Source organism: Topomyia yanbarensis, chromosome 3 (genome assembly GCF_030247195.1).
Source record: "Topomyia yanbarensis strain Yona2022 chromosome 3, ASM3024719v1, whole genome shotgun sequence".
NCBI classification, from domain to species: domain Eukaryota; kingdom Metazoa; phylum Arthropoda; class Insecta; order Diptera; family Culicidae; genus Topomyia; species Topomyia yanbarensis.
The window spans coordinates 199,275,465-199,289,113 of NC_080672.1; the positions used below are offsets into that span (position 1 = coordinate 199,275,465).

At 37.9% G+C, this 13,649-nt stretch overlaps 1 protein-coding gene and 1 long non-coding RNA gene across 5 annotated transcripts in view; both read right to left on the bottom strand.

Annotated features, from left to right (window-relative positions):
• Positions 1–13,649, bottom strand: part of LOC131690892 (aryl hydrocarbon receptor) — a 1,300,655-nt gene that overhangs the window by 983,915 nt on the left and 303,091 nt on the right. Inside the window, exon 1 of one of the 4 annotated variants that reach the window (XM_058976965.1) lies at positions 5,880–5,900. The exons of the other annotated variants lie outside the window; for them this stretch is intronic. The gene's annotated coding sequence lies outside the window, so the exon portion shown is untranslated. Of the gene's footprint in view, positions 1–5,879; positions 5,901–13,649 lie in introns of those variants that run through there. 4 annotated transcript variants of the gene reach the window in all.
• On the bottom strand, positions 440–6,571 carry LOC131690896 (uncharacterized). The gene is made up of 2 exons (XR_009305651.1): positions 6,478–6,571; positions 440–582 (listed from the first exon to the last, which is right to left on the bottom strand). It is a non-coding gene; the product is annotated as an uncharacterized LOC131690896 (long non-coding RNA).

Here is a 13,649-nt window from a genome sequence, read left to right on the forward strand (position 1 = left end):
GGTCGTGTAGCATAGGGCTCTATGGGAGAAAACCTTCAAAGGACACTCTCATATCCTGTTAGGATTGTTTTTAGAACATTTCGGTTCTGTTGGTAGGCTAATTCGAACGGTTTCGGTTGTGGTTCAATGTTCGGTCGTGGCCGACGTGTTGATGGTAACCCGCTCTGAGGAGTCCCAGCCGGGCACGGGAGTTTCAGGTAGTAAATAACACGCCCCTTCACGGCAGGTGTTCGCACTTGCCTGGCGCTTAAGTGAAGGTCGCTAATACCCCTTTTTCCGTCCGCCACCCCCTCCCGTTACATTTGGCGCCCAACGAACGGTCTAGTCGAATAGTGTATGATATTAATTTAACAGTTGAATTAGTTGATAATTGATTTAGTTTATCTAATTGAGATATTGGATTTCGTTTTGGAAAATAAGGTTTTCGGATACATGAAAATAAAATCGTATTTGGGAATTTATTTTAGACATAGTGTAAATAATAGTAGAAAATCGTTACCGTAGGCTACTTTGGTGACATCCAAATTAATGTAATCGAAAGTAATTGCGACGAACTGATCGCTCTGTAGTTAACAACACCATCTAAAAGAAGAAGAAATTTTAGCAAATCTCATGAATTCGTTGGAGATTGATGTGACTGAGTCTTATATTAATCCAAATGATTTGTTGGACGAGGAGATCGAGTATGAGTTGAAAATACGTGGTTTATCGGTAGAGGGGTCACGTACAGATAAGCGAGTAAGGCTTAGAAGAGCTCAATTGGAAGAGATTAGAAAACCAGGAAAGTTAAAAGGGAAATCTAGTATTTTACGGGAATACGAAACAGTGAAAAGAAGAATTCAAGACATTAAACACGTCATTAGCATTTTTCCAGACCCTAAACATATTTCGCGTCTTAGGCACTATCGCCTGAGAATCAATCGTACAAATACTATTACTAGGGAACAATTTCGACTGAAACGGGAGTTACTGTGGGAAATTGAAAACTTATTAGATAAACACGGAAATCCCACAGATAGAACGAAAAGTCGACTGGCACCTGTACAACAGGTTAACTATTCGTACCAGCCAAGAAAAATTATTGAGCAGAGAATGGAAAATGACTTTGAGTTAAACTTATCCGCGACTTCAGTGTTAGGTGAAAATAATGAACAGATACAGAGCCCACAGGTTGCATACGATAAAATAACTGGAACGACAACTCTCAGACAAGAGCAGGGGCTTCTGGACGAAGCAGCAGGTGGGGTTGAGCATGATGCAAACTATCGAAGGCAGGAAGAGGTTCAGAACAGAAGTAACCCATTTTTAGGGGAGAATGCGTTTGTCGACGAAAGACGATTAAAATACGAACCGCTGTTACCACTAAGAAGGGATGGGAAAAGAATGGAGACGCATTGCGTAGAAAAATGGAAGGATGAAATTAATCAATACATACAACATACACTTTCGATACAAATGGAAAAAATGATGGCCCAGTTAAACCAAAATGTAACACAACAGCAGCAAAGAACGTCAACACCTCCGCCACCCAGACCATCCCCACCATCACCAGCATTCAGCCTTGAACGACCGTTCCCTCGAAATCTGCACTACCCAGACTCAGAAGCATCTCAGGAGTCATTAGGGAGTCCAGCTAGGATGCAGGGACAAAATCGATATTTTGGAGATAGCAGGAATAGATTGCAAGTTCCAATAAATAAATGGAGAGTGCATTTTAGCGGTGATTCCAGGGGACCAACAGTCACCCAATTCCTTAACCGGGTGGAAATTTTGGCCAAAAATAATAGGGTGACCGAACAAGAGTTGCTTAGTCAAGCGAACTTTTTCTTCAGGGAAGGTTCGGAAGCAGAAGAATGGTATTACACCTTTTGCCATAGGTTCAATAACTGGACTAATTTCAAACATCAGCTTCGACTTCGATTCGAACAACTAAACAAGGATAAAGTGATTGAGCGACAGATCGTAGATAGAAGACAACATCCACAGGAAACTTTCAACGCCTTTGTCGCTGCGATTGAAAAGCTGGCTCAGCAGCTGACCAAACCTATACCTGAGGAGCGAAAGTTGGACATTCTGATGGAAAATATGAAAGAGTGTTATAAACCGTTTCTCACGATTTACAGAATTGAACGAGTGGAAGAACTGTCCACTATATGTCATGGCCTCGATAAGTCAATGTATCGTAGTTACGTTAACGTGCCACGCTACAGATCTGCTCAAGTTAATCATATTGACGAACTTGACCAGGAAGCTAACGATGACGGTGAGACGGAGGAGGAATTGAACGCGATAGGTAGGAGTATACAACAGAAAGTCGTTGAGAGACCTAGGGAAGCAAATCAAACAGGAACAAATCCAAAGAATACCGGGGAACAACAAGGTAACATTTTGTGCTGGAATTGTCGCCAATTCGGCCATTTTTGGCGAAATTGCAGCTACCCAAAGAAAATATTCTGTCATTTCTGTGGGCAAATGAATTATATTACAGTAAATTGTCCAAATAACCATCACTTTCCTCGCTCGCAGCCGGAAAACGAGGCTCCAGGGAGATCATAGGAGGTGATCTTTCTGTTGTTCAGGAAAACCCTCCCGAATGTGCAGAAGAAGTTGAAAATTCTGCTTCGTACTCGAGGTTCGCAGTATCGTTTATGATCGATACAAAGCCTCAAAAATGCCCTCACATATCAGTTAGCATTCTGGGGACAGTGGTAACTGCTCTATTAGATTCGGGGGCGAGTGCAAGTTTAATTAACTCGAAAGAGTTGATCGAAAAACATCGATTTCGAGTTCACCCAACCAACCTTAAAATCAAAACTGCTGATCTCACGGCGTATTCCTGTGAAGGGATAGTATTTATACCATACACATTTAACGGCCAAACAAATGTTGTTCCAACGTTACTCGTGCCGCAGATTTCGAAAACGTTGATTCTCGGAGTTGATTTTTGGAGCGCATTCCAAATAGCTCCAGCCATCTCAGATAATGGTAACATGCGAAAATTGGCTTGGAGCGACGCAGGAAAAGAAATTAACCCGGTAGAAGACTATTTTGCGCAGGACGAGGGGAAATCCATCGTATTTGCGGTCGAGCCGATGGGACCGGAAATCCAACAGGAAGAAACGGTTGACGATACTAGTTTGGAACTACCATTCGCAGAGGAACCTGAAAATAAAAAAATTGATAACATTGTAACAGAACATGAGCTTTCTCAAAGAGAAATGAGTGAACTTATGGAAATTTTGAAAATATTTAAAGACACGAATGGAGGAAAGCTGGGGATAACGAGTATAGTAGCACATAAAATTGAATTAATAGATGGGGCGAAACCGAAAAAACCTCCACAATATCGTTGCTCACCTCACATTCAGAAGGAAGTGGACAAGGAAATCGAAAGAATGCAAGAACTCGATATAATAGAAGAATCCAAGTCAGAATGGTGTAACCCGTTACTACCAGTAAAAAAAGCTTCTGGGGAATGGCGCATTTGCCTTGACTGTCGCCGTGTCAATGATATAACCAAGAATGAAGCCTACCCTTTCCCAGACATGCTCGGAATCCTTGGCCGAATTGAGAAGTCAAAATATTTTACAGTTATAGATCTTTCAAAGGCCTATTGGCAAATTCCGTTGGAAGAGACAAGCCGTGACTTTACGTCATTCAGAGCCGGCAAGCAACTCTTCCGGTTTAAGGTGATGCCGTTCGGGTTAAAGGGAGCACCTATAATACAAACAAAGTTGATGAACAGGGTTCTCGGGTTCGACCTTGAACCAAATGTATACGTGTATTTGGATGACATTATTATAACATCCAATACACTGGCTGAACACTTTAGGCTCTTGAGAGTAGTTGCAGAACGCCTGAGGGACGCGAATTTAACGATTAGTTTAGATAAATCTAAATTCTGCCAGAAACGTATCAGCTACTTGGGATATACGTTATCAGAAAATGGGCTGTCCATTGACAGCACTAAAATTCAACCCATTTTAGACTATCCAGTGCCCAAAACACCGAAAGACGTAAGACGGTTTGTTGGAATGGTGAGTTTTTACAAACAATTCATTAAACGGTTCAGTGACCTAACGGCCCCTATTACCGATTTGCTGAAAAAGGGAAAGGGAAAAATACAGTGGACAAAGGAAGCAGACGATGCCTTTCTGAAATTGAAATCAGTATTAACTTCTCCTAACGTGTTAGCGAACCCGGACTTCGGTCGACCATTCGTGATAGAATCCGACGCATCAGACGTGGCAGTGGGGGCGGTTCTAACGCAGGTCGTGGAAGGAGTGAAAAGACCAATAGCCTTCTTCTCAAAGAAGTTGTCGGCTACACAAAAAAAATATGCACCAACCGAAAAGGAATGTTTGGGGGTAATATTGGCTATAGAAAAATTTCGCCATTATGTAGAGGGTGCTCAATTCTCAGTTATAACTGATGCTCAAAGTCTTATATGGCTGCGGAAAATAAGCGCAGAAGGGGGGTCAGCAAAATTTATTCGGTGGGCGCTAAAATTACAGCAGTATAATTTTGAACTAGTGTACAGGAAAGGGGCTTTAAATATAATGGCAGATGCACTTTCGAGGGCTGTAAATCAACTGCAAATCTCAGATCCTGAATACGATGCGCTAAAGGAGAATATTTTGAAGTACGACTCTAAATATAATGGGTTCAGGGTGGTGGGAGGCCGTATTTATAAATTCGTCTCGTCTACGTTGACAGACGCTAGGTACGAATGGAAATATTTTCCCCCGAAAACGGAGCGCCTACAACTCCTTCAAGAAGCGCATGATAATGCCCACTTTGGACGGTTTAAAACGTTTAAAAAGTTACAAGAACGTTACTACTGGCCAGGTATGGAGAACGATGTACGCAAATATTGCCAGGGATGTGAAACCTGCAAAAGAGTGAAGTACCCAAATACGAATAGAACCCCACCGATGGGACGCCAAAAATTAGCATCATTGCCGTGGCACACAATTTCTGTCGATTTCGTAGGTCCTTTTCCTAGATCTCGAAATGGAAACTCAGTATTACTTGTAGTAACTGATTTGTTTTCGAAATTCGTTGTAATTCAACCGTTACGTGACGCAAAGACAAACGCCTTAATTTCGTTTTTAGAGAACATGGTGTTCCTATTATTTGGAGTACCTGAGATTCTAATATCAGATAACGGGGTTCAATTTAAGGCAAAAGAATTTGAAAAATTCCTTAAAAGATACCATGTCACCCATTGGAGAAATGCAAATTACCACCCCGCTAATAACCCAACTGAGCGGGTAAATCGCGTCATTGGGGCCGCTGTACGTACACATCTGAAGGGAGATCATAAAGAATGGGACAAAGACATCCAAAAAGTAGCGATGGCTATCAGAACAGCTGTTCACGAGTCGACATCGTTCACGCCTTATTTCGTGAATTACGGGCGTAACTACATTAGTTCTGGAGCAGAATACAAACAGTTACGAGAAGCAGGAAACAATACGGACTACGAACCGGGTGAAGTACATGAAAACATAAAAATAATTTATGAATCAGTTAAGGAAAATTTGAAACAAGCATATAATAGGTATGCTAAACAATATAATCTACGGTCGAATAAGAATGCACCCACATATGAATTAGGAGAAGTAGTAATGAAACGTAATTTCGTCCAATCGAGTAAAATAAAAAACTTCTCGGTCAAATTAGCAGACCCGTTTGCCCCTGCTAGGGTGATAGGTAAAATTGGATCGTCATGCTATGATCTCGAGGATTTGCAGGGTAATCGGTTAGGCGTGTTTCATGCATCAGACATACAGAAGAAATAACAAAATCGAGCTATGTCTGTCGCGGTTAGAGAGCACAGTAACTAAGAAATTATTTTCAAAAAAACACAAACTTACGTTTGGTAAAACCGAGTGCAGGAGGGTTTGTCTCTAATAACATTTTTTTTTCTACGAGCAAGCTTCTTCTACATCTCGAGGAAATACTAGGAAACTATTCGCGTCCTAAAAAAAACAAAGCGGTTAGTTTCAGTAGGGAAAGCGGTACAGCTACGTTGAAGATAACGAACAGTTCCTCACCCGATGAACAATCAGCCAGCTTACCAAACCATGCCCGAAGCCCACCAAGGTGGCCAAGGATGGGAGAGTACATTGGAAGGCAGTGTGAGTCAGTGTTGTTTTAAACTTAATTATACCCCACAGAACGGTTTAAGTCGATAAGTTCACAATATAACTCCTATGTAAACAAACAAGCATCGGTAGCAAAAAAATACGATCCAATTTCGAAAGATTTGTTATCCAAAACCGAATTAACACTTGTAAATATGTAAATAAGATGGTAGCACATAGATCCACACGATAAATAGGAATAGTCAGTATAATTTAATGGAAAAAAATTTGTGATGCTAGAAATAGCTGAACGAGGGCAGGATTAACAGGTTTTGCGTTACACTATGGCCGTTTAATCCTCTACCATATAACACCACCGTATACTCACCAGCATTGAAACTTAATTTCGATCAATTCAACCTCATACCGATATAAAATTAATCAATTTTCCGCTTAATTTATCGGAACAAATTCAGTCGCCTCATTTTCCAGCCATTCACGTCAGTCGAAGATGACAGTTCAGCTACACCGTTTTTTCTATCGGGCAAACGTCAATCACAAAAGTAGTGCAGTAGAGGCAGAGCGAGAACACCATCCTAGTTGATATCATTTGGAAGTGGGTTATTGTAGTACAAGGGTGGCAGATATATGTTTATGTTTTGATGAAATCTTTTCGGAACAGTCCGGAAAATTCAGTTATGAGTAATGTTTGAATTTTTATTGGGAATAGTCCCGATTTCACCGATCAGGGTGGGTAACGATGAAGATCGTAGATTTTGGTTCCGGAAATATCTGGAACAGTTCATATAATTATGATTCAGAAATATGTAATTGTTGGTGGAATAAGGGAAGCTAAAGATGGTGTTGTTCGTATATTAATAAAACTACAGTGGTGAAAAGCAAAAGAGGAGTAAACAGGAATAGTATACGTTAGCGGAACCGAAGATTAGGAACTATTAGTCGGTAGGAAGGGAAAAAAGGTTTGATCGAAAAGGAATTCCAATATTTAGTCTCTTCCAGAAATGCAATACATGACACTCTGGTTTATTTTTACGAAAAAAATAAATTCAGCACAACTTCATTTATTTTTAAATGTTGGTAGGGGGTAATGTAACGGGGTTACAGATCTTGTAAACAAGATATGCCTCAGCCCATAGTGATCTTCACGGTTAGTACGCGTTCTCGGTCTCTGCTCCTTTTCGACTGAGGTTCGCCAAGAAGGGTGGATCAATTATGTCGACCACAAAGTTCGAACCCATCGATCGCGTTCGGGAAGGCTTCGAGTTTCGTCGCAATAAGGCTATTTGGGCCACAAGAACTGAAGGAAGCTGTCTCAAATGTCAACCACCAAGACGATCAGACGTCGGTTAGGAAAAAGTTACGTTCAAGTAGTGAGAAAAGAGTAGATTGTGATTAGAAGAAAAAAAGTTTTGGAAAAATAAGGTAGAAGTATAGATGGATAAAAAAGAGTCCAAAAATTAATATTGTATCTCCTTAGGACGTGGAGAAAAATTATAGACCAGATTAGGTCAGGTTCCCATGCGGTCACTAAGAACAAAAGGGCTATTGTTTCGGATAGCCACCACGAGGTGTTAAAGTTACCGGATAACCCACGAATGTACCGGGAAATTACAGGTAACCTTAAAAGGTAGATTTTTTTCAATTGTTTAAATGAATATAAAAAAAGCCAACTTGATGTTAATTGCGCTTTGAAATCGTTTGAAGATTTTTTAAAATCCTTCAAACGAAGGTCTACCCTAGGGGCCGCAATCCGGCGAAGGAAAAATTAGCCGGCTGCAAGAAGAACCACCCACTGCTACTACTTTCGCTACCATCCGTCTGGCGTGGACGCTCACCGGTGTAAACCGAACGGTGTCGATTTTTTGCCCGCTTATGTTGCGTAGCATGGCTACGTCTTTATGCGGTACCGGCGGCACCCCGTCTTTGTAATACCGCTCGTCGCAACATCAGTGGTGAATACATCTCGTCCAGCCACCGTACAGTAAAGATTGCGCTGTTAGCCACTAGAGGGCTAGGTCGGAGAAAGTGTCTACGCCAGAAGAAAGCTCGCACCCACGGACGCGTGGTAGTCGAGGCTAACCCTTTGTCGCCCACGAGCGATTTTGTTGGATGGAATGCAGATTTTCATCGGATCATCGGACAGCGTGCGCAGAAGAAATGAGCTCAAGTAAGATCAAACCATTGTATATACTAACCCTTAGAAAAATAAGATAAATGAATTGACGTTTAGATGAAGGTTTTTTTTTGAACAAGAATACAAATTTATACAACAGTAAGTCAAAAGTTTGAATCAAAACCATCCTTGGTGGGTTATTTTAGAGAGTTCACCTAACGTTTCGGGTTCCGGGTCGTGTAGCATAGGGCTCTATGGGAGAAAACCTTCAAAGGACACTCTCATATCCTGTTAGGATTGTTTTTAGAACATTTCGGTTCTGTTGGTAGGCTAATTCGAACGGTTTCGGTTGTGGTTCAATGTTCGGTCGTGGCCGACGTGTTGATGGTAACCCGCTCTGAGGAGTCCCAGCCGGGCACGGGAGTTTCAGGTAGTAAATAACACGCCCCTTCACGGCAGGTGTTCGCACTTGCTTGGCGCTTAAGTGAAGGTCGCTAATACCCCTTTTTCCGTCCGCCACCCCCTCCCGTTACAAAGTAAATAGTAATTTAATTCTTGTAGAGTAATCAAGCTCTTGAATTATCTTACATTAACTAAGTTTGAACTGTATTACAAATTTGCTAGTTTCATCTGTTAAGCCATGTTATACAACCTTCCCGAAAATTATTAAGAGGTTTTCTTTTAACAATGCTAGGGAGTTCCAAAAACTTATGCCCCTAACAAGTAAGGTGTTAACGTAATGTGAAGTCATGTGCTGAGAGATTATATAATTTTGTACGCGAGTGCTACGAAAAGCTAGTATTTTATCATAGTGGCGTAGGCGGGGGGGGGGGGGGGGGGGCAGGGGGTTGGATGTTAAACCTCCCCAAACCAAAATTATTTCGATTGAAAAAAATGATGCTGATTAATTTAATTAAATATTCTACAAAACATTTTTAGAAGAATATTCTCTGATCACTACATTGAGAACCGTGTTTTAAGCTTCATGAGGACTTTTGTGGGAAGGGGATCATGCAACTTATCTCTTAGATGAAATCCCATAGTTGTCAATTTACTTCACTGTTAAATAAAATAACTGCCTGCACGGGGTATTTATTAGAACAACTTTATGCAAAAAAATCAGCATCTCTGAAACTTCGGAATATGAAAGAATGGACTTTCCCCTTTCATTTGAAACTAAAATCAAAATAATCCGTCGGGGGGTCCAGAGCAACTTTTTTTTTAAGTTTTTTTTCGTAGCAACATAGGTTTTACTACTCCAACTAGTTAATATTTCTGTCTCTAGATGGTGCTTTAGACATTCGAACAACACTAAAAGTGAGAATTTGATAGAAAATTTAATTGTCTACAAGTTTGTTGACAACTAAAAATTGATCTGAAATCGTCCGGAAAAGTTGTTTAAGATTTTAACTAATTTATATCTAAGATAGTTTCACATGAGGCCTAGTGGTTTGGAAATATATTTTCTCGCCCTTATTTCATTACCAAAAAACAATTGGGTGTAGTGGCATGAAAATATTTGACGGGATTCATTACAACTTCTTCGTTGACATTTCTAATTGATCTTCTGAAAATTAGGATATTTGACAGAGACAGAAAACTATTTGTACTTTTGGTTCAAGTTTTCCGATAAGTTCGAAGGAACTACCATTCATCGGAAGGTAGTGCTTGTTAGAAGGGTTTACTTACATTTATGTTTTAGAAAGGACCATACGTCGCAAAATTTAGGTTATGATCGTTTAAGTCAGCTATTATAATTCCGTTCAAGACGAAATGTTGGGACACACCGTTTCTAATTGAACGCAAACCACAGCAGTAAATGTCCAAATTAGTGGTTAGCGTGAAACGATTTATTCAAACATTCTCCGCAAAGTATATTGTGACAGTTGGATTTTACGACCATTTCCTATCAATTACGCGAGAAATCGTTACTAAATTGATCCTAGATTATGCGAAATGCATTACTTTTGAAAACAAAATAAGATTTGAGTACACGAAAAACCTTATATACATACAAGTCCTCGAATATATCCCAAAAAATTATCTTGATCCAAAAACTCAAAGTTTTTTGTTCACTGTTTGTCACATTGAGTTAATTTTGAAAAAGATAATCAGCGTTTTTAACCAAGTATTGCAATGAAATTCGCGTGTTTAAAGTTTCATTGAGTTTGTTCAAATATAAAGGTTGAAGTTCAGGACAAGTGAATTTTTTACGAAGATGCTAACAGAGTAGGAGGTTCATGCAAGAATAGTTATCAGTCATCCCCGAGAACAATCGAAAAAATGAAAAAGAAAGCATACATCATTGAAAAAGCTGTTTCTGCGGGAGGAATCACTCACCATATTGGAAAAGAATATTAATATCATACTAGGTTGGTCAACACTTATCTAAGACTTCTCATCCCAAAAATATTATTGGTGTCCTATATCAGGTGGAATCTGGAATTATAATTTTCAGCTAAAAGATAAGACTTTCCAAGCTCTCAAATTTCGCTGAATGCACTGTTCAACTAAACACAACTATTTGTCAAATAAAAAAAGTGCGTGTGAATTGACTTACAAACCACTAGGGCTTCTGTGAAACTAACTCCGACTTAGACTTCGTTAAAATATTAAACAACTTTTCCGGATAATTTCAAATCGGTTTTTAATTGTTAACAAAGTTGTAGATAATTAAATTATCTATCAGATTCTCACTTTTAGTGTTGTTCGAATGTCTAAAGCACCATCTAGGGGCAGAAATATGGACTAGTTCCATTGTAAAATCTATGTTTTCACGAAAAAAACATCAAAAAAAAGTTGCTCTAGACCCCCCGACGGATTATTTTGATGTTGGTTTCAAATGAAAAGGGAAAGCCCATTCTTTCATATCCTGAAGTTTCAGGGATGCTGATTTTTTTTTGCATAAAATTGTTTAAAAAAGACACCGTGCCTGAATTATCATGAGCCCATTTTTGGAAAGATACTGGATATATGGAAATATGGATTAGAGAAAATGTTTCGAATTTGAAGCGAAGTTTGAATAGATGATTGTCTATGAAACATTTAAACTTACTCAACGAAAACTTGCATACATTCCAACATTTGCTGAAAATGTATTTTTTTAAGATTGCGTAGAGTTCAGAAAAACTTTAATATGGTTAATACCAAGAATAACATTTCGGAAACTAGTTGGAAGATGCTGAAAAATGACGTTTACAGTTTGTCTACCAGGTTAGGCTCGGTTTTTATGAGCATTTGATTTTTTTTATTTTGATTATAGAGGTTTTAACCTTAAGGTTATGAAAAATTTCTAACCCTATGTGCGGGATCGGGACTCAAACGCAGGTGCGCTGCGTACAAGGCAATCATTTTACCAAGTACGCTACGCCCACCCCCAGCATTTGATTTTTGTTGTATTATCAATTATATGAATAGCCTCTAAGCAGGATTGGTGTGTAAATAGTGTATATTTGAGTGCGTGAGTAAATTGAATGGCGTGCTAAAATTTCGTGTACTAGGTCTCGTCAAGTTTTGGGTTTTAATAATGAAGAAAAGTAAGTTACATTGAAGAACTTGAAAACGTAAAACTGACCATTTTCTAATAAAATAAATCCTCCTAGAAGTAATTAAAGAGAGTTTACTCTTCAAGCAAATTTAGGTCGAGATTTAATGTCTCCCGCAATTTTTTCGAAAATGTTATTTGAAACAACTTTGTTGAGGACATGAATATCAAATACATTCAGAGTATTGAATTATATTGGTAGAAAACCTTTACAACTAGTTATTCTGATATTACTGTATTGGTAGGAACGGATTTCTTCGAGTTTTGCGTTATTTTGTTGGTTATTTTCTGTAGAAGGTTCTTTGACATAAAAATCAAATATTGAAATTTTTCTAATCCACCTATTAGTGCAATTGTGTTTTTCTCATATATGCACCTTTTACTGGATATCTCTATATATGAAAATGCAATGGTTTTCGTGTGTCATCGCATAACTTAAGAACTACATGACGGATTTTTTCGTTTTTTGCGTTATTCTGTTGGTTATTTTCTGTGGAAAGTTCTTTGACATAAAAATCAAATATTGAAATTTTTCTAATCCATCTATTAGTTCAATTGTGTTTTTCTCATATATGCACCTTTTACTGGATATCTCTATATATAAAAAATGAAATGGTTTCCGTGTGTCATCGCATAACTTAAGAACGACATGAAGGATTTTTTTTAATTTTTGCTTTATTTTGTTGGTTATTTTCTGCGGAAGGATCTTGAACATAAAAATCATATATTGAAATTTTTTAAACCACCTATTAGTGCAATTGTGGTTCTCTCATATACTCATTTACTGGATAACTTCTGTATATATAAAAATGAAATGGTTTCCGTGTTTCATCGTATAACTCAAGAACGACATGACGGATTTCCTCGATTTTTACGTTATTTTGTTGGTTATTTTCTGTGGAAGGTTCTTTGACATAAAAATCAAATATTGAAATGATCCTAATCCACCTATTAGTGCAATTGTGTTTTTCTCATATATGCACGTTTTACTGGATATCTCTATAAGGGATCATCCATAAATGACGTAGCATTTTTTAATGATTTTTAACACCCCCCTCCCCCATCGTAACATTTCGTCACAAACCTCTGAATACCCCTTGTAGCTTGACGGTAGCCCAGCCCCTCCTTGTCACCGTATTTTTTTTTTTTAAATTCTATTCTATTCCCCTTTAAAAAGCTACGTAGCATGACATGACCCCCTACCCCCCCGTCGTCACACATCATCACAAAATACAAAACTCCCTCCTCCCCCATATAATGTTACGTCATTTATGGATGATCCCATATATATAAAAATAGAAAGGTTTCCGTGTGTCATCGCATAACTCAAGAACGACATGACGGATTTCTTCGATATTTGCGTTATTTTGTTGGTTATTTTCTGTGGAAGGTTCTTTGACATAAAAATCAAATATTAAAATTTTGTAAACCCCCTATTAGTGCAATTGTGTTTGTCTCATAAACTCATTTACTGTATAACTTATATATATATATATATATATATATATATATATATATATATATATATATATATATATATATATATATATATATATATATATATATATATATATATATATATATATATATATATATATATATATATATATATATATATATATATATATATATATATATATATATATATATATATATATATATATATATATATATATATATATATATATATATATATATATATATATATATATATATATATATATATATATATATATATATATATATATAAAACGAAATGGTTTCCGTGTGTCATCGCATAACTTAAGAACGACATGACGGATTTCTTCGATTTTTGCGTTATTTAGTTGGTTATCTTCTGTGGAAGGTTCTTTGACATAAAAAGCGAATATTGAAATTTTTT